The sequence below is a fragment of the Strix uralensis genome, chromosome 7 (genome assembly GCF_047716275.1).
Source record: "Strix uralensis isolate ZFMK-TIS-50842 chromosome 7, bStrUra1, whole genome shotgun sequence".
Classification (NCBI taxonomy): domain Eukaryota; kingdom Metazoa; phylum Chordata; class Aves; order Strigiformes; family Strigidae; genus Strix; species Strix uralensis.
In genome coordinates this window covers 15794446-15820960 of record NC_133978.1, presented here as the reverse complement: position 1 = coordinate 15820960, position 26515 = coordinate 15794446, and the positions used below count along the sequence as shown (strand labels likewise).

The 26515-nt window shown below is 38.9% G+C and overlaps 1 long non-coding RNA gene across 15 annotated transcripts in view; it reads left to right on the top strand.

Annotated features, from left to right (window-relative positions):
- Nucleotides 1-683: 683 nt before the first annotated feature.
- Nucleotides 684-26515, top strand: part of LOC141945843 (uncharacterized) — a 173681-nt gene continuing 147849 nt past the window's right edge. For 13 of the 15 annotated variants that reach the window (XR_012629637.1, XR_012629633.1, XR_012629639.1 and 10 more), the window contains exon 1: nt 715-810. This is a non-coding gene — a long non-coding RNA (uncharacterized LOC141945843). Of the gene's footprint in view, nt 811-22155; nt 22195-26515 lie in introns of those variants that run through there. The other 2 variants (XR_012629626.1, XR_012629627.1) reach the window with 2 other exon arrangements.

The window sequence follows — 26515 nt, the reverse complement described above, 5'->3', positions numbered from 1 at the left end:
TCTAAAAGTCCCTGCCCACTTCTATCCTTCATTTTTCTACACTGATTACCTGCCCAAACAGAGCACTCAAACAGATGTTTTTCAGGAACACATGGGTGCCCTGTGCCACTGTCACAATCTATTCTCTTCCATGACCCTGATACAGTCAACCCAGACCTTCTTGGCAGCTTCTGAAAAGATGTGATTTACTGAAAAGATGTGACAATATAGTTATCAATTACCATGACAAAGGCTGCATTAAGTGAAAATGTTTTACTGTGTGCCAAGAGTCCGAATAATGGATGATGCTGCAGTTTGGACTCAAACACAAAGGTCCCTTACCCTACTTGCTTTTCTGTAACCAATATTTGGTTCAAAACCAAATCCCATTTCTAATCTTTCCCTTTTTGACAGCAGAATAACCCAGAAAATTCACTGGCATCCTGCATTATTCCTTACTAATTACTGAGGTTTTTCTAAGAAGATGGATTTTTCCACTAGGAGGATATTACTCAGAAAAGATACAGCAAAGGACCCTTAATCAAGACTTCCAGTTTACAGAAACCAGCTGTCACTCAGACACAAGTGTCCTGGGTTTGGCCAGGATAGAGTTAACTTTCCGTGGGCTGAGAGGGAGCACAGCTGGAGGGCTGGGTCCCGATCGACCATTGGACCATTCCATGGCATGTGATGCAAAGCTCCGCATATAGGCGGGCGCTGCTCTCCCCGGGTGTTGTTTGTTTTGGTTTCGGTTCCCGGAGGGGCTGGGCTGGCACCTCTGGTGTGGTCGAGATCGCTGCTGGGGACGGGCTCTGTACTGGTTGCCGTTCGGTGAGCCACTACTGCATTTTACCCGTTTTGGACTACTATCATTACTAACAACTACTGTTGGTTTTGCTATTAAATTTTTGTTATTTAACCTACAATTTTTTTTTTGTCCCTCCCCTATTTCACCGGGGGGGGGGGGGGGGGGGGGATGTAAACAACTGGCCACGTGGCGATTTGCTACTGAGTGAGTTCAAACCACAACAACAAGAAAGCATTGGCTTGACTCCTACAGGGGATGACCTACTTTCTCCTGAAGGAGTCCCGGTCATTAAATGGACCAGAGACTGACGAAGTGCCTTACTGGCCAAATACATAGTGCTAAATAGCATCTCTTACTGGAGTGAGGTCTATGGTCATCCATGGGAGGGCAGATGTACCACAGAGGCTATAAAAACTGGGCATGGGCCTGGCTATTAAAAGCTTTCTTTGGGCTGGTGGCCATTCTTTGGTTGGAGAAGGTCCACAGCCACATCAGTATGTCAGATGTTTCAGTATTCACTTCCGTGGAAATATCAGGGTCAAAATACAGAATAACTGTCCTCCTCTTCTGGGATCATGTACCATCATAAGCTCTACAGCAACTTCCCTGATAAGGATGTATGGTGGTTGCTCATTCCATAGGCAGGAATGTATCCAACTCTAAGTAGGAGTGACTACTCATAGCCTTATTGTCAATTTTACCCTGCTTATAACTCTGATACAAAACTGCTTTTCATCTAAGACTTTAAACCATGTTAGTCTATGAATAAAAGTGGCTGTTTCAGAAAAGCCTTCCCAACTAAGTTCTCAGGAGTAACATGCCTTGTTGAAGAGAAGTACCTATACCATCCCACCTCAAAACTGCCTCCCATCCCTTGGACAAGAAGCTGACAGTAGACCTAGATGGTGATGTGATGATCAGACGTGTGAAAAGGATGCATGTTCTGCCTGTGTCATAGAGCCATTGAAAAGACACTGTGTGATTTGGAGTGGCAGGACATTTTGTGAAGACCTAGTGGTGAGGGCCGTGCCACAAAGCCTTGTGGGACATGGACTGGTGGATTCAGGCAACCCCCACCAGGGACACTCTGGTACATCTAACCCCTGAAGCATTGTTTAAAGCCCCCAATACATTTTCTGGATTAGGAAGCACGCAAGAATCCTGAAGATCCTGCTACAGATGCAGTAAGGTTAGAGCATTTGGCCTTGAGGATACCATCACAGATGCTATAAAGGGGCAGCTGGGACACAGCCAGAGCCTAGGTTCCCATCTCGGTTAAAGGGCTAAAGCTGGGAAGTGTCAGTACTCCCAAGTGACTAGCCAAAGATCACAAAGGAAGATCACTGGATGCAGCTGTGAACAGGATAGTGAAAGCTGTGAGCTATACAACTGCTTCAATAGTATATACCCTGGACAGGACAGTATTAATGGAGGGGAAGCTCAGCCCCTTTTTCTCTTCCAGCAAATCTGAGCCTGCCCTTCTTCCCCATCCTCTCAGTAGTGCTTTGTTCCAAATTATGTTGCACAGTCTTGCACTACATCTGATTTCTCATCAGAATGTCTCACAGTTACAAATTCTATGATCTGTGTACATTTCTCAGGATAACAATATAAAACGATGAAGGAGGGGAAAAGTGGGTAAATGTAATGTGCCTTGTGAATGAAATATTGGCAGAATGGGATGTGTTGAATCTTGCTTTTCTTCTGCCCCACAGGGGAGAAACTGAATTAATTCATCATTTTGCTTAAGCATGGAAGAGGGCACCATTAAGGAAAGCTTAGAGGAAAGAGAATTAAAATGATAGGGCACAATCATTTTAATCACTTGGGCTCAGCTTCATAAAAAGAGGTGAAATTCCTTTTCATTGGTCTTCAGAGTGCATGGATTTCATGCATGATTCCTCATTGACTTGTCTGCTGTACATAATTAAAAACTGTGAATTTTTTTTTAATATGCCCTATATAACTCAGTGAATGCTGTATTGAGAAAGATTTGCACTGTTTTGGTATTTTTCTTCTATCATTTGTTCACTGTTGCCCTCCAAGAAAGTAACAATTATTGAAATAAACACATACATACCAGAGTAAGACAACCTCCTGTGCAGCAATACCAGCTGTTCCTGACCTGGCAAACAGATCTGCTAGAATCAAGAAACACATTCTTATGAAGTAGAAAGAGAGTGAGAAGTGGAAGGGATAAAAAAGCAACACCCAGAGTTCTATTGAAGAAAACACTGTGGGCTGTTTTTAACAAACGAAAGCTAGTGGAAGGAGCAGAGACAGATTTCTTTAAACAGGCAATCTCTGAGCCCCATCAGAGGAGGTGGACCTTGTTCCTTGCAGTAGAGTTCAGCTATTTCTAGTCCTCTGGCCTTCTCCTGAAACAAAGTGACAGCTACTGCTTTGTGACACTGCTTTACCAGCCACTAAACTGGGACATGGAAATAAAAGGATTAGTTATGTAGGTGACATAGTTACACAAAAGCTGGCACAGCAGATGCTTCTTATGTAGGATATAATGTCAGAATCAATATGTGAGCATCAGACCCTGAACCCAGGTTAGTACTGGCCTTTGTATTTTGTTATTTGCATCATGAATCTTCCTCAGGTACTACCTAAACAAGTCTCTGAAAAGGGATTCTCAATAAGAGGACTGAACTGTACACTGTAACCACAACTGGAAAAAGAAGGACTATCTTGATGTTCTTCCAGAAGAGGGGTGGAGAACAGCAAGCCCTTAAACTCATTATCAGTTTCACTTGCCTTCCTACAAATCAAAAATGAGGCAGTAACTGCTATATGCATAACCATAGCTGTATGCAAATGTAAAGTGTGATTAGGAAGTAGGTAAGTTTATGTGAAATCTAAGTGTTATTATGTTATAAGCAAAAAAAACCACCCTAGAATTTGAAAGCCCAATGAGAAGAGGGCCTGCTTAATCATGAAGGGCCAAAAATCTGGTTAGGGCTTATTGAACACCCAGCAATCATCAGGTGACTCCTTTTGCTACCTTGCTAAGAGTTAACATCTAGTGGCATAGGCAGAGTCAAACTAGGCAGGGACAATCACTGGGAGGAGGATTAAAATTCCTTCCCATCTGAGTTAAGGTGGGTCAGTGGGGTAAGGGAAACCTTGGATCTGGATGGGGCCCCATGCAGGCTGTGATCGAACCCTGCATAGCTGCTCATTCTCTTGTCATTGCTCCCTGAAGCATAGTGAGCCAGTCCTGAAAACACAATTTGGGTAAGAATGTCAGTTGGATACAACAGTTGACAGAAAGGTCTCTAGGATTTCATCTCAATGTAGGGGGATTCACTGTGGGTTTTTTGCTTTTCTGTAATGTGTGTTGTCAACTAAGTAAATGTTTCTATTATTTTAGGATAAATAAGGACTTTCCTTTATTTTACCTTAATCTTATTCATAGCACCGCAAACTCAGGGTAAGAGGCGAAAACCCAAGGCACTAAGGTCTTGATCCCCAAAACTATCATTGTCAATAGGAGTCTTCCCATTCATGTAGAATGATTTTGGTATCAGGCCCTCAACTGTTGTGTCTCTGTATGCAAACATGTTTCTGTATCTGCATGAATATGTGCTGATGTGTGGATGTGTATAATGCTTTGTGTATGTGTGCATATATGTGTGTATTTACATACACATTCTCACGAACACAAATATATATTTAAGATTTACAGTTCTGGAAAACCTAGTGAATAATGTAAATGATTAAAGCAGATGCCTCGCAGAAAATATTGTTCAGACCCCCTCATTTAAATTCAGCCTCTTATTCACACTTGGTAATACACTCTGCCGTATGAATTATGGATTCCTGTTTTTATCTCTCACACTACACATGAATGTTTGATAAAGATTGTTTCCAATATTATATTTTGTCAAAATGCTCATCTAAAATTCAGTCAGAAATGCTTTCCAGTAATTATGCATTGACTTAGCACTATAAAAAAAAAAGAAAGGATAAAGAAAAAAAAGAAAGCCAAATGATATTATCATTGTTTTTCCTGAATATTTGTGCTAAATAAGACTAAGAGACTGACAGGATTTGCAGCCAAAATTCCTTATTTATACTCCATCCAAATGGAGCCAAGGCAGTTACAGTATGTTTTTCACACTGCTCTACAAATGCTTCAGCCTCAGCGCTTTGTCTTGTGAGGAGAAAGGCTGCTTTTATGCTAAATTATTCGTAATGACTTTGTGAAGTGGATTAATATCCAGAAGGGTCTGGATTCACACTGGAGAAATATCAGATTTACCTCCTTAGGGAATCAGAATAGTCTTATTAGAAGGTTCCTAGGAAAGAAAAAAAAAAAATAAAGATGTGTTAGAGTCCACAGTAATTTTTGCATTTATTTTCTTTTGCTGTATGTGAAATTGCAGCTCCTGAGGAAAGATCCAACTAGAGAAAAACAAAATGAATTTTCCCATTTTAGCTGGAAACTCATGTCATGACTTACAATGCTACCCAACCTTCCCCTTCTTTTGTGCAGGGTTCTCTTCAATTTCACCAGGCTGTGCAGGGGTCAGGTGTCTGGAAGGGAATCTCTTTGGCTTTATCTGCTTTCACAAGGAGGGCAGCAAAATAGGTGCATATCTGCAGCTTGAAACTGTGGCTGCTCAGGACCTGGTACCTACAGTGTGTGTATTTGGGAAAGGAGGGTTACTTTAGCTCTAGTCTGGTTTTGTGGACTGACCTCCTATCATGAACTGGCATGCATAGGTACACTCCTGGAGTGTGTTTCCCATTTAGCTTCATTTGAAAGGAATCCAGTGCTCTCCAAGAGCAAACCAAAGCACAGTAAATGAAGATTTGTTTCAAAAGGACAAGCCTCATCTCATCTAAAATGTTAACATAAATGCACACACTGCATTCAGCAGGCTGTGGGTCAGTTCTCAGATGAGGCCATCAGTCATCCTTTCCCTTTCAAGAGAATTGAGTTAGGAGAGACTGAGGCACCAAGCAAGTGTGCTTACTGATAGGAACTTTCTGTGAAGGAAGCATTATAATCAAGTGTACAGTTACTGATCTTCTTGATTCCATGTTATTCTCGGTTGGGGGAAACCTCCTGGAAAATTGTCCATACTGGCAACATAGTCATTTGAATTCTCTCTCTCAATCTGTGGTGCAACAAGTCTGAAAACATGGTGTATCTTTTAAAGAACTAGAGGAACTGTGGCCAGGACAAGGAAGGTTGTGTTTCCGTTCTAAAAAAATAGCAGTAATAATGGATTCATTTTTGCCTTTCTATCTGCCACTCCCTGCTGCATGTTTAGCTGGGGAATACCCTGCACTCCTTAGCATATGGTCAGCTGTGAGGAGATAAAAGCCAGTTTTCTTTGCAGAAAGATCCCACTTATACAAGTGCAACTCCCATTCCTTCATTTCTGTTCAGCTGCATATTCTCCTAGTGTTATTTCAAATCCTTTCATGATTGTGTTGAAAGCCCAAAGTGTAATGATAAGGAAAAGACTGATCCATAATGGAGTGGTCCAATGTTTACAAATTTCAAACATGTTCTATATAAAATATTACATAAAGCATGTCATTATTAATCTGTCTTAGAAACATATGTGCTCCATATTACCAGAGATGCTAGCCATTTTCCAATCTTTCTTCACAATCAGTCCTCATAACAAGGTAGTGCTATAAATGCTTTTACCCCTACATAGCTGGTGAGAAAACGCCATACAAGGAGTGGCTTGTCCAAGTTCACACATGTAGACCACCCCCCAAAAAAGTGCTTTATACAGTGGAATGAAGTAATGAACAACTGAAAACATTTACAGCTTAATATCACATATGACTTGTTCTGAGGAAGACAAAGTAAGAGAAGAGCACAGGTGCCCTATTTCTTCCGCACTACTTTGCAGCATGCTGCATACATACCCGTAAAACAAAACAAAAAAAAGATTACATTTGTATCAGGGTGTGCAACTGCTATTCTGCAAAGTAGAATGAAAAATTTCAGCCACTCTCATCTGATGTATCACATTTCTTTCACAACTGCTGCTATATTTTGCAAAGTTTTTCAGGTTATATCATGATGTGTTGTTTCTTCTTAAATTCAAATTTCTGAGTAGCTAACAGAGAGCAATCACCATTTGTCTTTAACAAGTTTAATTTGTCAGTGATGATTTTGATGGGGATTTTGTTGCCATTTTTTAAATTACTCTGTACAGTCAGTAAAGCCCTAGACATCTGCCACAGTAGAAAAGGAATAGTCTTTTACATTGTGATGAAGTGTGAAGGATTATCCTAAATGTAAGAGGCATGTATTTTGTACCTGATAAGGCCTGCTTCCTTAAGAAGAGGAGACAACAACTTCTAGCTGCAGACTTCTCAACTGGGGTATCTCTACCCTACCCCCCAATACTTCCGCCACTTCTTTCCAGGGCACTTACAAATCTCAGTCAAATCCAGCTGCTTAGACAGACTTTCCCTCTTGCTTCCCTTGACTTTACACCTGGGAAACTTCTGCTGCAAGGCTCCTTTGGGACAAGCAGGGTTGCAAAGACAGCCTGATCACTCTTCCTTCAGGGGCTGCTGCAATGGGAAGTTCAGAAATTTCTAAGACAAGAACAAGTGCTTGGTGGTGCAACAGCCCTATTGACATTCTGGATGCAACTGCTACACTATATGCTTAACTCTTTCTGTATAGCATTTTATTAGAAACTTCTTTATGGAAGCCATTAGCACCTTTCTACATAGCAATACAATGACAGGATTTCTGCCTGTGGTTTCCAGAGGCACGTCCTAAAGGGAGTGCCGCAACTAACATAATGTTAGCAGATCTCTGTGTGTGTACACGTGTCTATCCATCTGTTTAATAAATGCTACACATCAGTTAGTCCAGCTAAGGGAATTATTCTGCCCCATATGGCCATCACTATGACATATTTCAAGACAAAATACTACATATTTGAAGTGTCAAATCCTTTAAAAAAGACACACTTCATACTAGTTTTGGATATCCATGGATACAAGCACAGATGCCATCAGTATCTCTTAGGAAATAATTAAAGCATGAAAATACTTACTGAAGTCAGTACTTTCACCTTGCAACCAAAAGAAATCATCACCTCTACTTCTTTGGCCAGATCTACCCTAGTGATCTTATGGGAAAGCTTCACATTAAATGGCTATTATGTTTGCTGAAGGCATTATTGGCATTAATCAGATGTATGCCATCAAAGCAAAGCATCCCAGGGCATGACACATAATGCCTAGCATGACAACATTTTAAGGTCAGTAAATACTTCAGTGACAATGTAGTTGTATGTAGGTCTTATGTATCTGAATGGATGACCTGAATGATGGGGAAAAAAGGTCAGAACACTTTGTCTCTTGCATCTTTTCTTTGCTGCATCACTCCATGTTTTTCTCTTTTATTTTGGAGATGATTAAAATATTTCTGGTAACAAGCCAGATCCTCAGCTGGAGTCCATCTACACCAGTCCAGATAGTAGTAAAATAGAATTATGGATTACACCAAAACAAATCTTGCCCTGCACACCAGTAATTTATCAGCTGTATTTTTTGCATCAGTAACCATAAGAAATCATTATTGGTTCCTCTTCTACTGCATATTTGTACTGTGGTTAAAGATGAGTTACTGCACAGTTTGGGTTAATGGAGGCATATTCCCCTGAGACAGAAGTACACACTAGCTTTAAGATGGGGATGGGTACTTTATTATGGTCTATGACTGATTTCAATGCTGCTTTATCATCTGCCAGCATACGCACACAAACTAATAAGCTATTCACTGCTTTTTGCCCCTCAGGGCACCTTTCAATAAGGCAAGTCATTGATTTTTACCATCAGACACACAGACCATAAGCCATTCCCTGTATCATTCCATCCCTAGTGATGCATTCTGCAGGGGAAACCAGTTATTTTAGTCACACATGCACATACACTAACCAGCAATAACCTAGCTCAGATGTCCAGATATTTACTTTGTCTACATTAGAATAACTATTGATATTAACCTCTTCTGCAATCCTGTCAGCATAATTTTTTAAAAAATACTTTGATATAATGCTGAGGCCTTATACAAAGGGCAGAATATACTTCCCCCCCACCCCACCCCCCAACAGCATGCTTCTAGTACATAAATCAGCAACTGACCATCACTGCCACTCTTTCAAGCATTCCTAGCAGGGAGCCTAAAGACTGAATTGCAGTAATGTATATAACCTTAGCCAGTGCCTTTTAGGTTACTTGTATTTCTCCTAGGTCTGCAAGGGTCTCTCTTATGGCATTCTATGGTGCTGCCTTAAAACTTTTTTCTGTTTTATAGTCCAAGAGTACTTGAATTTTATGACCTAGCTCACCTTATTTAAAATATAAAAGGCATGATGTGGATCATTGTGGTTTTAATCACTGCCACTGTCTTCTCTTGCTCTGATAATGTGCTTTAAATCTATCTTTTTAGCTTTCTAAAGCTGACCAGACCAAAAGAACACAAATGCTTAGCTAGTATCATGCAGGATTATTCGAATTTCAGTGTGAGCATACTGATGTCCTGCAGCTGAGGATCTGGCCATTTTGTAGATATGTCCTACATCATTTACCCGCCTCTTCAGCAAGCTGTCCTTGGGAAAATAGCTCACATACCAGTTAGTGTCTCCTCCCCAGCTACAAAGATGTATGGAAGAGAGCCAGTGCAGCAGCTCATCTTTCCCTCTCATCCCTTCTTCAGCCATCTGGCCAAATCAGCAAAGGGAAGACTTAGTTCAGTACCTGGTACCCCATGATGTTTGAGACGCTGAAAGCATCCTGGCCTGTCCAGAAAAGTGACCTGTAATGGCCTTAAACTATCTTAACTTCATCTGAAATCCTAGTGAAAACTCCCTCTGGGCCACTTGGGCACAGAACACATGCTATCTCAGAGGCTTCAACTTCCAGTGCAGTAAAGCAGTTTTTAACAGCTTTAGCAGTTCATGAAAAAAAGGTCTTAAAGCTGTATGATGTGGATTATACTTTTTTTATCTGCTCTATATATGATATTTCACAGTATCTGTAGCATATCCAAACTTTAAATAATCAGAAGTATCACAGTTTAAAATATTTTAGGCAGAAAGTTTTCCCAGCAGCAAATAAGTTTTCTGTAAAAAAAAAAAATCAATTATATTTCTGATGAAAATATTAAAACTAAATTTTGCAGTAAGGTACTTTGAAACTTCTCATTCAGAGCTTTCTGGTATTTTCTTAAAATATTTCTTAACAGCCTTTCAGATTATACCTTTGCATTAAAAGGCCCACAACAGAAAATAATTTTGAATGTCAATATTACTGCAGGAAGTAAGCTAGCATTTATTTTTCAGCTATCTCTAAGCATTAATTAACTAGCTTGATGAATTATGTTTCCATAGTATACACAGCCTCATTTAAAATTCAAAATATACATGTAGTCTGTATTAAAATCTACAATGTTCAGTTGATAACTATACTGTCAATTCTTCCACCATAACACTATATGCACTGAAACAAGACAACTCCATCCAGTCTGTGCTGTGAATATACCGTGAATTTTGAACTTTATCTTCCCATAGGGGATTGGCTCTACATGTTAAAATGAAGGGTTTGAAATATAAAAATTTTTACATAATGAAAATTGTTTCCTACAACAGAGGAAAAGGTGCTTTAAAGTACATCAGGTACATACATTTTTAAAAACATGTTTGGAAATCTAGGCAGAAAATTGCATGTGCGGTTAATTGGCACATGCAGTTGATCATAAGCATCTAAGGAGCTAACTGCATGTCCTGGTGCTGTGAGGTTGTTATAAAATATGGTTCTGGTTACTGCAATGTAAGTTTGCTACTTAATTTTTATATACAGTCCTGACTGTAAATGTCTCCTATGGTGTTGTATTACATGATTCTCTGCCCTCAAGAATTTATGAATTTTGTTGTTTTAGTAAGGAAAATTTCAAGTTCTGCTTATCTAAGGTTGGAGAGAAGGAATACCTGTGTGGAGAACTAGAAGATGAAGATATTTATCATAGTGGTATTGAGAATGAAAAAAAAAAATGAAACTATCTCAGCTCATAAAACATCAGTAGAAATCTTCTTCTCCAAACTTAATATCAAAGGATCACTATTTCTTCTGACAGTGTCTCTGAGCAAAGCAGCTAAGCCTCTGATTGCTAATTAAACCATTGCAAAAAGCCCTTAAATGAAGCACCCCCATGCCTGACTAACAACTCAAATCTCAAAGGCTTTCATAATTGAAAGTGGAAGAGATTAAATTAAGAAAATATTAGAGAGTTAATGAATGACAAAAAAAATTTATTTGGTCTGTTTATAATGGAACAAAAATCAAGACATTGTCTCCTCTAGCCATGGGAGGGCATACATTTAAATACCTGTCAGGACGTACATTGTAGAGGAATAATTGCATGGCCTCAGACCCACTGTCCAGCTAGACAAGTATCCTGCATCCTGTGAGAACCAGCCTTACATTATTTTCTTCTTATTTTGTCTGGATTTATAAAAGAGCTGTTTAGTTCTATCCTGAGTTGTCCCTTAAGATCTGTCTCAAGGGCTCTAGGAAAAGAAGCATTTGAAATTCATACATTTGGTCCTTCAGTTAGGACACGTGTTCCATCTCCCCTTTCTGCTTCTCACGTATGCAGCAGGGTGAAAAGGCCTCCCGTGGCTCTGATTAGTGTTCCTCACTTCCACGCAGGCATGCCACCCACAGTTCCTGACTGACAGCAGCTCTACAGAGCTCAGTGCTGGGGGAAAGTGAAGATTCATACATGTCTTCTGAGGAAAACCTTTAATCAGCTGCTACAATGCAAGTGCTATTCTTTAGGAATATTTCTAGTTGAGATGATAAATGAGTGGCAAGTAAAATAAACATACCTTTATTGCACATGCCCTGCTGTCAGAAAACTACAATGCAAAGACCACAGATGTCAGTCTCCTTTCTTCCACAGTTGAGCGGAAACGTAGTGGTGGAAAAACAATTTACCCAAATACATAAATATATTACTATTCCCAAATAGAGGGTGATCCCTTTCTCCTTCTGCAATATCACATAGTCTAACAAAGGTCTCTTTTTACCTTGTCTTCCTTTACTGTCAGTTTTGCCTCCTATAAGTAAGCATCATCAGTTAGATCTTGCTAATGGAAAACATTTGTGCGGATTTAGAAAGGTCTTTGCTACTACGACAGCATGCTTCACAATGAACCTTTGTCAGCACACTGCTATTATTTCCTAAACTCTGGGAGTGTTTGTGTGTGTGTGTGTTTGGGGTTGTGAGGGATGTGGAAGCTTTGATGAAATGCCGTGGGTGAAACGCCTGGCTGAGCTGTCAAGCATGTGCCCAAGCCGGGAAATGGTGAGAGCTCCAGTCCTGTTTCTCACTTCTCACAGACTAGGTGAAGCAAGGTTTTAAAATGGTGGATCCTGCCCTTGCTGATAACAGACTGCAACATAGTACTCCCATTCTGGAGCAAACCAAGTGAGCCACCCACTTGGATTTAATCCTGCTGGGGTGCATTTTGTACATAAACCCTTGGTCAGGATGCTTTGTGAGCAAAAGGTAGCCCCCACTAGATAAGCTCTTTTGACTGAAATTGCAATCAGTTTCCAAGGTCTACAGAAAAGGCATTTGGATTGAGCTGGAGAAAGATTGCATTTTATTCTTTTTTCTTTCTTCCCTTCCCCTTCAAACAGCAACTGAGTACTCAGTGCAGTGGGTTTAACTTCAGTGAGGATAAAACTGCTGGAGAAAATGGTCTCACCTGAACCATTTACCATCAGTGAGCTTTTGGATCTCAGAGAAGCCCTTTCCCTGCAGGTTGCAAAAGATGAAGGCAAACTCTTTAAGGATTACTCACTTATCAGGCTTCTGATGTCTGAGCCTGGAAAATGTGATCTATGACCAGTGGAAAAGTGGCAGAAGATTTTCATGGAAGTTTCAGAACTGCTTTTGCTGTAGACTGTAATTGCCCTGTAATGAGTATCCTAATATCAACTCCTTTTGCAGAGAGCTGTCTTTTTTCTTAAAGGGAAAATAATTCAGCTCATCCGTAAAATACTTTGAAATGGGAAAAAACTTTTTTTCTGAAATCTGCTTTGCATTTAAGAAAAGGAGTGTTTCAACATTATTTTAAACATCCCTCCTCCTCCTAACTCCATTAAGGACTAGATTGTGTTCTGCCCCCTACTACTGACATGGAGTTTTCACAGGCATCAGGTCTCTTGCACTGTCATAGAGAAATCTTAGTAGGAAATAATCACTTATTCCTATAGTGTGTTTGAGTTTTCTGTTACTATTTTGGAAATTTTCATGTCACACAATTGCAGAGTCAAAATCCTTATGAGACTTGAGTGGAGGTGCTTTGTAGGTAGACATTAAGCCTCACAGAAATTCAATGTCAAACTGTCAGATGTAAGGTAGGATTGCTCTCCTGATTTCAGAGAAGACATGCTGATATGCAGCTGATAAGGAGCTGGCCCCAGATCTGGAAAAGAGCTGGTTTGTCCTATCCACTTGCTGGTGCAGAACTGTTTCAGAAATTATACATCTGAATGATGTGTCAAATTATTCTTCCAATTTTTCATGTGACAAAACTTCATCTGTTTTCCTGGATGATATTACACAGTTGAACAAATCTCACCAGTCCTGGTAACACTGATGGGAGCGTCACAATATTAGACTGAAATTTCCCCTTTATCAATTCCCTCAAATTATTTCTAGTAATATCTCCCTCAGTTGCCCAATTCTTCACTTGTCTTGCTGAACATCACCCTCCAAGAACCACAGTCTTTCTCTTGCAGTTTGTCCCAGTTAGGCGGGCTTGGCTGGTTCAGAAGCACCTGGCATCTCTGCCTGTGTCCATGAGGTGCTTGGACAGCACCGCTGTGCCTGCACACACCAGGTGCACATCACGCCTCTGTGGTGTGGCATGGCTATGTCTATTGCAATTTTTCTCTATATAGTGTTTGCTACATGCAAAGTGTACCTGCAGGTAATCTCTGGAAGTAGCCCCACGTAAGAGGAACACATTAAACCATAGAAAACAATAAAGACAAATCAGTTTAAAGGCACTTCTAGCCTTTACTTCAAACACGACTTCTCCCAAACACTGTAAGTGTGGGCTGTCTGCTCACAGAAATGGAGTTAAGAGAGGTCAAAAATGCTTGAAAATTAATGAATTCAGGCTTTGCTGGGTAGGTGATAGAAGTGTGTGTGCCTGACTGAAAAGTGAAAACAGCTGCTTTCAGCAAACCAGCCTTTGTGTTTCTGATTTAACAGCGTCAGAAAATATTTCAGCCTGTGAAATGGTACATTCAGAGAAGGTTGCATGCCACATCCAAGCTGTGTTGTTTTAGAGCAATGATATACATTTCAGGGAGAAACTTTGTGTAGACCTCATAACAGTTTGGGTCCATGTGACACGAAGTGCAGAGCCTACTCTTACTAAAGGATACTACGTATAATGTATGAGAGAGGTCCATGCATCAGCAACAGGACTTTGCGATATATTGACTCAGAGGTAGCCAGCATGATCCAATTTATGTGTAGTTCTGTAAAATTGTACTGAAACCCCCCTCTACAGTCTGTAAAGAAGAGGTTTTCTATGCATTGGACAAGAATTTCCAACTACTTTTCAAGTGTAATCTCAAATAGACAGCCCAGGAGTAAGAAGGAATCCAAAAGCCTTCCCTTAAGTGGGACACTTGAAAGAAACTTGAAGCATTTTCAAAAAAAGGAAATAGTCCATCCCCTAACAACTGATTGTTCTGATTATTTTGATTTTTTTTCCTGGCTTGTAATGTCTCCAGTGACTTAATTTGACTTTTCGATGTGGTGCACTCACTGGGCCCTATTTTTCTTTTTAAAAATGCAACTGTTCATGAGACAAGTTCTCCCAAAGACTTTCAGTTCTACTTAGTAGTCAGTCACCCTCAGATGAATATTTTTAATTATGAGCATTTGGCTAAATCACAGGCTTATGCAGAAGACATATTAGGTCATATTGTGTAACTCACTGGCATGCAAGATTGTTCACTACAGGACATCTTCTAGTGCTTTGTCCTATCCATCCTAAATTAATAAATCATAGTAGATTCCTTCACTTCTGTTAAGAGATTGTCTTATAGGCTAGTAAATCCTGCCATTGGTATTTTTTTCTAGTATTCATGAACCCAAACATATCTTAAGTACGTTGAATATATTGAAAATTTTTTTCCTATTATACTTTTGTGATCCTACAGAGATGCAGTGGTTCTTACTAGGATAGTGATTTTTATTGCAATATCACAATATTAAGGTATTATTTCTAACCCACCTGTGTTAAATTTTGGATTGTTAGCACAAATTAACACAGATTTTGAAAACCATTTAGTAATCCTAGGGCCCTCCATACTGTGGTTCTCTCTTGATTTTTTTTTTTTTCTCTTTTAAAGTCCAATATTACAGTTTCCATTTTAGAAGGCTCAAAAACTTAATCCTACTGGAAGTTTTGGCTGATGTTGGTGAAAAAGGACTTCATCCACGTAGTGGACACTTTTGGAAACAGTCCCTATCACTTTCCTGATTGCAGTGCAGGAGTGCTTTTCTCCATGGTACATGGTGCCACTGTTCTGCAACAGAATAACCCCTCTGGGCAGGGTGTTCCTTGCCATTTAGTTCAAGGAACTCTCTGTCTGGTAACCTAACCACTGTACTGGAGTCCTTTTTATCTTAGCCTATGAGTGATTTATTTTTTTTTTAATTCTCGCAAAGTAAAAGCCTTTTTTTTTTTTGCCGCATTCATTTATAATTTCATATTTATTTCGTCTGTGAACAGAGAGAAAGGGAGAGTTCAAAATAGTTTACTGACTTGCTAAAAATACTGATAATTTTGATCAAAACCAAAGGATTAACAAGTTGTTTGTGAATGATGCAACTGATTTCAGAGTAACTTTTTTAAGTTAGTGACTCTAGCTGCCATTGATTCCAAGTGTTCATTTCATGAACATTAAATTTTCAGTGTAACTGTACTGGCAGGAAGAAAAAAAATCCAGCTAAAATGAAGTACCCATTTATGAGAGACTCGGGCTCTTGGGAAAGTGAAGCCTGACCGAGGAGGAAGGTATGCTCTTTTTCCCATCCTAATGCCTCTTCCTACTTTTTACATCTTTACTGCATTAGCTTTACTTTTCCTGATGCTTTCTCTGGTTTTTTACTCCTACTTTTTTATTTCCCTTTTTTTCTTTTTCATCTTTGCATAGAAATTTATGTACACATTTTAGCTGATCTTCTGAAAGCCCAAGTGAGTTTGGAATGACACAAAAAAGTTAAACAGTTTCTAATCAAGAGCAGGGAATAAATGATAGGTGCATGTAAATTTGCGTAGCTTCATGAAATGAAATGAGGTTGTTGTGCTTTCTATTTTTAAGAATCTTTATTCTAATTTGAGGCTAGGTAGCAATGTTCACCCTGAATCCATCCTTGAATTTATATGGATTTATACTAAGGGCAGATTTCAGCCTGTAAGTTTTTAGAGTAGATTGGTTTATCACTTTAATTGTGAGGAACACTATGTATTTCCTCCTTTTCCCCTTTATTTTACCTGCTTTAAATTCTAGTGGAACAATTCACTTGCCAACTGTTTGACAGAGCAAAATAAAGTTGTGCCAAATTGCTGATGATATAGCACTGTGCCAAATTATATACAGTTTCTACCAGTGGCCACATCTGGTACTTTCCCTTGGTGGTTCTGCTGGTAGACTCGACAGCTCTGGTTCATTTTCTATTATTATCTTTAGGGCAGGATACATTCTTTTCTGTTCCCTCTTGAAAGCTTCGTGCCTGAAAACAATTGCAAAAAGGTTTTAAATTAGAGGTTCCTAAATAGGAGTTTATTTTCCAATAGCTTAAACTTTGATTTTATCTTTGAGCTTATTAGATAGCCAGCTCAAGGATTGTTCAGTCCTTATTTTTGACTTAATAGCTATATCACAGCTAGAGTCAGGTCCCAGTTGGAAAAAATCTGACTAGCACCATTGAACACTGTACCAAAACTTGACAGTTTTCTCCATGATACATTCTATAGGTACAAGCTTCAGCCTTTCCAATCAACAAGAAGTGCCTGTGCTCCTTCTTCTGAAACTCAGTCACTGAACATCTGCAGGTCTCTCACTGGTGGGAGTACAGGAAATATATCCAATACATTCAGAAAATATAGTTTGATCTGGGTTTTTTTATAGGAGGAATTGAGCTTGTAAAATGTAGTCAAGATGGGGTCATTGGTAGACTGACAAACAAGCATTTGACTTCATCTTCAAATTTCTTCTCTTTTCTTTTGCTTCCTCTTTGGATCTTAATGATGACCTCTGCAGTCTAGCTTAGAGAACATCTATGGCTTCTTAACATATCCATTTCCTGAAAAGATTTATGCATTATCTTCATACCAAGTTCGGCCCTGAAATTAAAGAGTCAGTGCATCTTTACAAAATTCAGGAAGTCATTGCAGGGAAAGACCAAATAGATTTTTTAAATGTAAGTAATTTTTTTATACATTAATATGGGTAAGAGACACTATTATTAAAAAGGAGCAGCTTTCACATGACTTAAAAGGATATGAATATTGTGTACGTCTGAACCTCACATTAGTCTTTCATAGCTGAATAACTGGGTACAAATTGTAGTCCATTTCTTTGTGTAGTATCTGTAAGAATGGGGTCTGGTATCATAGGGTTTCCTGGGAATACAGTCATATATGTGTCTGCTATTTGCAGACGTTGGTATAAATGTATTGATACAAATGACTATAAAAGGTGCAAGACAATGGGGAATGACGTGCTACATGTCACAAACTATTCCAATCTTTTTGTACTATTTAAGCAATTTCAGTCTGGTTGTGTCCCTTGTGGCTTGGGGCCCCATCTTCCTCCCAGATTAACTCTGCTGATTTAAAAAATAAAAAAAGCTTCTCCAAAAAAAGGACAATGGTAAGTGAATGTAGATTTTGATGTATGGTGTTTGAAATGTTTCAGTAAAATGTAAAATATTAATAGGTTAATAATTTGCATTGATTTATAGTCAGATTACTTTGAGGAAGGTCTTCTGAACTATGTCTGTCCTGAATTAATTAAAATAATACACAAAAGGGTGAATACAATAAGTGCCAATAATATTAAGTAACCTCCTTGCTGCTCCTCTCAAGTGGAAGAGGTATGAAAACAATCTTAGAGGCATAGCTTCTTGATAAATTTATTACAGAATATAGACCAGACAAGACTTACCCCAAATACTGCAAAAGCTCATTTACAGTCTGTGACAGCACTGGACAGCCTTATTCTAGAAATCATGAGAAAGCGTTAATTTAACATAAATTTAAGCTTTCAAAATAATTTAAGTATATTCAGGAGTCCGTAATGTAGAATTCATTGAGGATCATTTATCATTATGTTAAAGGGAGACTAGGCAGAGATCAGAAGCACTAGTTGTCCCAGTGCCCTCCTGTTCACCCCTAGCATCAAGCTCTATTGCACATTAAGCTTCTTACAAGTCCTCTGTATTTTTCAGCTCTTGGTCCTGTTACAAATATATCTCTGCTTTGTAACATCACAACCAACTCTCTACACAGAAAGCCTGTCAGGCCTTCTCAGCATTCGTTCTGTGCACTGTGCTTACAGACACAGGGAAGAGCAAGGAAATGATCTAGTTAATGGCTGTGTGTGAAACACTGACTGCAGGAACATTAGTTGTAATTATTAGTATTCTCATTGTTTTTGTATACAAACAGATTTAGGTAATGCCCTGTAAATTTGAGTATCTCAGACACCTTGCTCATCAGTTAAAGAATATTTTTACTGTATAATTAGTGTATGAAATGCTTGCTAGCATGAAAGTTTTGTGAATAACAATAAAAAAAAAGTTAGATCCCCTAAAATGGAATAGACCCTTTAAATAGCTCAGTCATTCCTGCCACTGAAAAACAGCTGCAGCATCCCTCAGATAGCTTTTAAGGTAACAGGGGAACTGGAGCAGTGGTCATGAGCAATTCAGATTCATGTTTCTCTATGTCCAGCCATGGAAAGCTAAACAGTATGAATCTTCAGACACTTGTTTTTATAAGAATGTTAAATGTAGTATTTTTAAAGAATTCACTATTAAATAAAGTGCCAGCAGATGGCATTGAAGAATATATGTCATCATTCCTGTTTCTTGTAGAGGTAAGAAGGCTTCATGTCACCATGTATGGAAGATTGCTTCCTCTATGCATCTCCTGAACACTGTATGTAGTCCACTAAAGCAGACCAATTTAGAGCAGCTGTAGACGTGGTGTTAGATGTAAGAACAGTTAAAAGGGTCTGAACTCTCTTTATATGCTAAAGTTTTTCTTTATCCTCTGGACACAGCCATCAGATGGAGAAATCCTGACTGGATTGCCATCAATAACTGAGAACCATCACAGAGGCACAGGTCTCCTGTTGTTTCTTAGTGTCTGCCATGTGTTGGTTGTGTGCTGTTGGTCCCACTGCCAGTGAATTAGTTAATAGCTCTTAAGTCCCTTTTAATGAGTTTTACTCCAAATTATGTTTTTGCCATTTCTACTTTATGTTTACAGGGTGAACATGAAAGAAGAAAAGCAAGGGAAAATAGGGATATACAAGAGACAAAAGGTAGAGAGTGAAAAAAAAAGAAATGGAGAAACAAAAGGCTGAAAGATAAATAGCAGAGCAGAAGATACTGAGATTATAATGATTTAGTCAGAGATCTTACTTTGATTATGAAAAGCAGCTGAGTTTTAATTTGGATTGGTCTTAGTAAGCTTTAGCAAAGCCTGATCTATGTTGATTCCCTTTTGCAGTCAGTTCCAATCCAGGGACGATAGGTGGAAGAGACTACACAAGAAAATGGAAAATAGAGAAAATAATATGGTAACTTATTTAGATGGTTGGAGAGTTGGGAAACATAGATGCTTCAAGAAAATAACATTGACAATATTTCCTTTTGATTTGTCTTTCTAGACTTATGTCTTTCCCATTCCTGAAACGTACTTTTTTTCTGTCTTGATTCAGTTTCTCTTTTTCTTTGAAGGTAAATAGATAAGATCTGTATTTTTCTGTTAGGTATGTTTCTCCAGATTAAAATGTTTGTACAGCTCCACTTTGAAATCAATAGTAAGAGCTTCAAATATTCATCTCTCAATAAGTGGAGGAGGTCTTAACAAAACACTGCAGATGAATCAAAGGTTACTGATCGTGTTTACTAGTTGTAATAACATGAAAATGTCTACTGGTTACTCTCCATGTAACAGTGATGGGTGATTTCTTCCTTCTGTCTCTTGAATCTGAATGGTTTTCAAACGCCAAACAAAACACTCATGCCATGAATATGCAAAGATGTGTATGCAGCAGAAGATTGCTTTACTTAAAGTGCTTTGAGAGGTGGGGTTGCCCAATGGAGAAACAGGTTAAAGACTAATTAAGAAATGGCATGTTTCTTCTTCCTTAACTTAAAATTCTCCATAGAATTTTTTCATTATTAAGCACTTCGTAAGATCCCAAGTCTGCTGAACTTTGAAAACTTGCAAAAGGCTTTCTTCTGGAAGTTTTAATTAGAATATTTCCCATTCCAGCTAATGACAAAAGGAGTATATGACCTCTGATTTGTCTTTATAACTCAAAGATATAAAATTAAAGTTGTGGGGTTTATTTTAAATCTGTACGAGGAGGTTATACTTTTCTTTTTCTTGTTTCATTTGGGGTATTTTATAATAAAGTGAAGGAAATACTGGTAGTTATACAGCACAGCATCATTCAGCAAGCAAAGGTGTGAAGCATTGGATATATTGTGGCTTTTCATACACGCAGAAAACCAAGCTGGCATCTTTAATGCAGACACAGATGTCAGACATCTTGTGAAGAGAACCAACATGCTGTAGTATGATTTTCTTGGCAACACAGTGCAGCAAAAATAGGGAAAATTGTTTGGCTGTAGGATAGACAGTTGATTTGAATGTACCTCCTAGCCAAACAGTCACACTGAACTGATTATGTTATCATGAATTCATCTTTCTCCCAGAGAGCACAATGTCCCCCATTCCCTTTTATACTGACTCCTTGTATTCAGCACTGTCATTCAGTGACCTTTCTGTCCAATCTTGCAGTGTCAACAGGAGTGAAATTTTAAAACATATTTTCAGTGATTAAACAAAAGGTTAATTAGAAAACACACAATATGTTTTTTGACTACATATAGAGGGGTGGGGAGAATCAAAGAAAAAAGGACCCTGAAAGCTTAAATACTTTAGCTACATTTTTACATATGGAAATATTAAGGAATATATAAAGGTTTACTCACTTCTAAGTTCCAGTAAGAAGAGGAACAGAGCATAATCATCTACCATGATCTTTTATTCATTTTAATAAAGTATTTTCTATACAGACACTTGGGTCTGCAGCTTCATTGCTCATCCCTCTGACCCAAATCTCACTTCTGCACATGGACAGCATTTCTGTCAGATCTCAGAGCTTCTGTTTCATTTTCATGTTTGACTGATCTTGGTTCCTCTGGTGCTCCATTCACATCTCAGGACATTTGTCAGACAGTCTGTAGCATGTCTCCCTTCAAGGGTCCATGTGCTAGATGCAGCTCAGCATCCTGACACCAGACAAGTGGGATAGAGACCACTGGAAGGATGGGCCACAGCACTGAACCGCAGCTGAAGGCAGGAGTCTACACTTGTGCCAAAGGCTTCTTTTCAAGTCAGCAACAAATATGACCCATCACCCCAGACTCTAGAGCAGTCAAATGACTTCACATGTTGAAACTTCAGAAACTGAGACCTGAGAAGAACCATGCTGAGCCAGGATACTAGACAGGATTAGATAGGATTTTCAGTCATCACCCACAACACCATTAGCATCCACAGAAGTTCATAAGAACAGAACAAGCAAATACTGTCCATATACTCTCCTAGCCTTCAGCAATTTGCAGTTCAGTCTTTCTAAGATTTAATATATTGCTTTCCTGTTCAATAGCTCTTTATGTATATTTCTTCTATGAGTTTATAATTTGTTGAACAATTATAATTTTTAGTACCTGTAGTGCCTTGTTGTTAGGGCTTCCAAAACTTAACTATGTTGCATAACAACTTTTCTTTCATCTAAACCTTCTACCTGCTAGTTTCATTTGATGCACTGTAGTCCTTGTGTTGGAAAAAAACAGTGAATATTAATTCTCTATTTACTGTCTCCATTCCACTCATGTTTCAAATATCTCTATCATACACCCACTCAGCTGTCTTTCTTTCAGGTTGAAGATCTGTAGTCATTATTTGTTTGAAAACCATTCCATCCCTTAAATCATCTTTCTCTTTTTTTCAGTTCTACTCTGTGTCTGGTTTTGAGATGAGGACATGAGAATTTGAAAGGTCAGAAAGAGTGACTTGGTGACTTGTTTTATATTCACATCATATTACATACAAACTATAACAACCATAATACAAAATCAGACATGAAGGTTGCAGTAAGCATGCGTAATCTAGTGTTACGACTTCAGGAGTAAACCCACAGACCATTACATCTTGAACTTGTTAATTTATGTTATGCTATTTTGTGTAATTTATGTAATTTTATGCTGTTTAAGCCTTTTTATACTGATATAATAGCTCATATCTCATTTTAATTGCTCTAGTACCTATTTTTTGATTTTCATGTGTATTTTGTGCTCTAGTTTACACTACAGGCAGAGCTTCAGAGTGCCTCCAGCACTGACAGCTTTGTCTCCTTTCTTCCTATCAGAAGTGGTAAAAATTCTGTCAGCCCATAAAGACTCCACCACCCCCAGAGCATCTCACTGTTTTTTCCTACCCTTGCTGCCTTCTCTACAAATTAAATTGGCTAGAATTAGGCAGTTATGACTGATGGATTTCCTGTTAGGAAATATTGTGAGATAATTCTGATCTCACAGAAGATGGACTAGAAGCAACCTTTCTTCCACATATTCTAAAAATAGTTAGAAATATAAAGCAAAGATTTTTCAAAGTATCTAGGGAATTTGGGAGCAAAAATGCCACTAAGACATCAAAGAGGTTTGTCCTTAACTCCATTGGATGCTTCTGAAACTCCCATCTTCAAAGCTTGTCCTAGCTGCCTGCCCTCTGAAGCAGGATTAGAAGTACACTCCAGCAGTGGGAGTGTGTTGTTCTGTTTAGAAATCTTGCAGCAGAGAACTGCATTTGAACTGCATGTGAACAGACTCCCTTAAATCACTGCCTGCATCAGAAGATTGGCTCAAGCTCCCTCTTCCTCCTCCCTCTTCCTTCCCAAACTGGCCATGGCATAAGGGAAAACCGATGCTGGATACTTTGAGGAAGGACAGAGCTAAAGAAGGTTTTCACCAGCTACTTCACATGCATAAAAGAAAATGGAATTATTTTACATTACATAATTAAGCATCGTGACTGTACCTTCCCCACAAAAGGATCAGACATGGTGAGACACAGTCTACAATCTAAGAGGCTTTTTTTCCAGATGGGAAATTGAAACACAGTATCATTTAAGTGTTTCACCCAAGGACAGAAAAAAGGAACAATGACTAGAGCACTAGCTTGAGCCTAGCCAGTTTAATTCAGTGCCTTGTCAGATGCTTCTGAAAGTCCCGGTGTGATTTAAATAGAAAATTGTATTTTTTCACAGTAGTATGAGGTAATTACATAAAAAGTTTTGAAGCACTCTAGACTGTTGTTCTGGGCACACAGCTAAGAGGAGAACAAGAGAAGTCAGACTGGGAAGTTCCTGACTTGTGGATGATTACCTTAGCTACTTTGTTATCCCTCTTCCCTTCCCTCACTGTAATTACTGTTTGTGACCTATCACATATGATGTAATTACTGTTTTATTGACACAGGGGCTTAAACTCATGCACTTTCTGAGGGTGAACTTGAATGTTTGAAAAGGCTCTTCTGTTATCTTCCCCTTTTGCATAGGAAAATGAGAGTGTTGGGAATGGAAACACTGAGCTCCCATGCAGTGGGACTTATGTTGTCTCAAAAAGGCTGTCTTTACGAGCTGATAAAAAGACTTCAATACGGAAAACTATACAAAGGATCTAATAGTTCTTGTCTATGTGGAGGAAAAGAAAGGAGTGGAGACAAAGGAAAATAATAATAATAATGCAACCTTCCATTTCCTAACATGGACAGTTGGCAACACTGTGCTTTTCCAATTAAGATGATAGCATCTGGACTACTGTAATCCTTAAGGTTGTAAACTGTGTCACGTTGCCCTCTCCAGAGTGGATTCATCAGTCAGGTGGTGATAATTTATCTGATTAAAATGAAAGGCACTGCCTATAATTTTACTGTAGGATGGCTTTTTTTTTTTTTTTTTTCAATCTCACATGCACTGTGGGAAATAATTTGTCTAAAGCACTGGACTGGAAAAAAAAAACTGCCACAAAATTAAGGAAACCTCTTCCTTCATCCTCCCTTCCCTGTTCAAAAATACATAATACAAAAGGTTTAAACTGAGGGTTTAATGATTTAAAACTGAATTTTCTCACCCATTAGATTAGATTATTTATTATATGTTGGAATTTGTTCCTACAGTGCTGCTCAGACTAGCTGCAGAGTGGAGAGAGAAGCGTGCAGCTTTGGGAGGGAAGAGCAGTGTGGTAGTAGGGCTGTGTGACAACTACCACCAAGACAGGTAGGATAGCAGGGAGGAAGCAGCATCAACAGCACCCAGGGGCTGGGAAATCCTCAGCAACAGCAGCAAGAAGGGATTAGGAAGGTGCAATTTAAAAGAAACAAAAAGGAACTGAAATGAGTTTCATTGAGTCAATTGCCTCAGTCCTTTCTCCGGCATCCAGCTCAACCTTTGGATTAGAAAACTCCAAGTAACATTGTTAACCTACAAAAGCACAATAGTGGTTGCAAAACAAGAGCTGTGCTTTTGGGAGGAGATAGTTTGGTAGTGGCTGTTTTCACCCTGCCTGTTTGAAAAACTTGCAGAATACCTTATTTGAAAAATTAGAATGAATCTATCAATAATTTTGGCACCTCTATGAGATTATGAAGTTTCTTTTAATTTCTTATAAATCACTTGTTTCAGAAGTTCAGAGTGAGGGTTCTAGTTTGGACAACTTGCCTGCTGAGTCAGATTTTCTGAGATACATATGAACTACTTAGATAAAAAGGAAGACTGTCTCTGGAAAGAAATCTAGGGCTCTTATGGAGCTAACAAACCTTCCCTCACACCAGCTCCTTGCTTGAGTCTTGTGTAAGTATTCACACCTGTGCTGAAATGGGAAGTCTTGACACCTGCTCTGAGCAGGTGCAAGAGGTAGTAAAAACAGTGAAAAGGTGAGACAAGCTCTCCCTAACTTTCCTCAGGGTTCAGGTAAGCAGGTGCTCTTGAAATAAAGAGGGATGAAGCCTAGCAGAACTCTTTCTAAACCTTTGGGGTTTTTTTAAATAATATGGTATATAATTCCAAAAAGTTTTCATTCTTTTCTCCCAAGCAACTGGCTTGCACCAACTTTAGATAGTTCTTTGCTTTCCTTAATAAGCCCTGGTACTTTATCTTCATTTGTGTAGTTCCCTCCTTACATGGCTGGAAACAGAAGTAATCGCACATGGTGCTGCTGTAATTTAATATGTTCCAAGAAGCACAAGCCATGGACATAAGTAGAATGTCAACAAATATCAGATCGTAAGCAAGAACCTTGAATAGAAGCTAAGCTCTAATCTTTCTCTAATGCTTCTCTATAGCATCAGTGAGAGGGAAAGCTGGGATTTGCTGGGCAGGTGAGGGTCTGTGAAGAGAGTTTTATATCCTGAACTGTAAAAAGCACAGCTGTATCTGAACTTTGCCTTAGTCTGCAGAGGTATGCTGAGATACTGTAACCTCACATGAGCCCAATATGCAGAATAAAATGTCCTCCTATCAGGACAATTTCCTTGACGCTGCCTAGGGAGTGGCAAAATTCACTTAACCCAACATTTTTGAAAAATGCAGTAAACCATTAGTTTCATCTTCAAAAGCAGCCTCAGAAAGTTAGATAAGGCCATGATTTAACATCCTTTAATGCAATGGATAAGTCTAATGGAAGGGCATAGCCAGCCTTCTCTCCAGTAAAGCAATACTAGGTTTGGTGAATCAACCCTAGCCGTTATAACAATGTTTTTCCAATGACAGAGGATAGTATTCTCCTCATCATGTTATACAGACCCAGTAGGCTTGCCATGAACTTTGCAGGAAATGTGAGTGATGCTGCTGCTTCACTGGAAAATTAGTGAAGCTTGTCTTTCAGTTTGTGATTTTCCCCCCCTGCAAGAGCCACCACACAAAGACCTGTGCAGCATCCAGAATCTTTCATGTTTGTATTTTGGATGAGTGAATTGCAAGTGGCTCTAAGCCCTTGGTTCCATCATAGCTCTTTAAGAAGATATGAATTGACAGCATCAAACTGCCTAACAATAATCTTTGTTATGCATTGATACTTCAGCTTCATTGTTAATCTCAGTATGTTTGCTATCTGAATTAGTTTATTATCAAAAGATTTGCCAAGGCTGGGGCAAACCCCTATTAATCTCTTCTCCCCCATCACCCTGCAACTGATAGTAACACATTGCCCTTCTTAGGTGATTTTTAGATAACAACCTGCTGAGTTTCCTTTTGGTGTAACTGGGAATGTATAAATAGATGGGGATTACATGAAAATGCTGCTAATGAATTAGTAGATGTAAC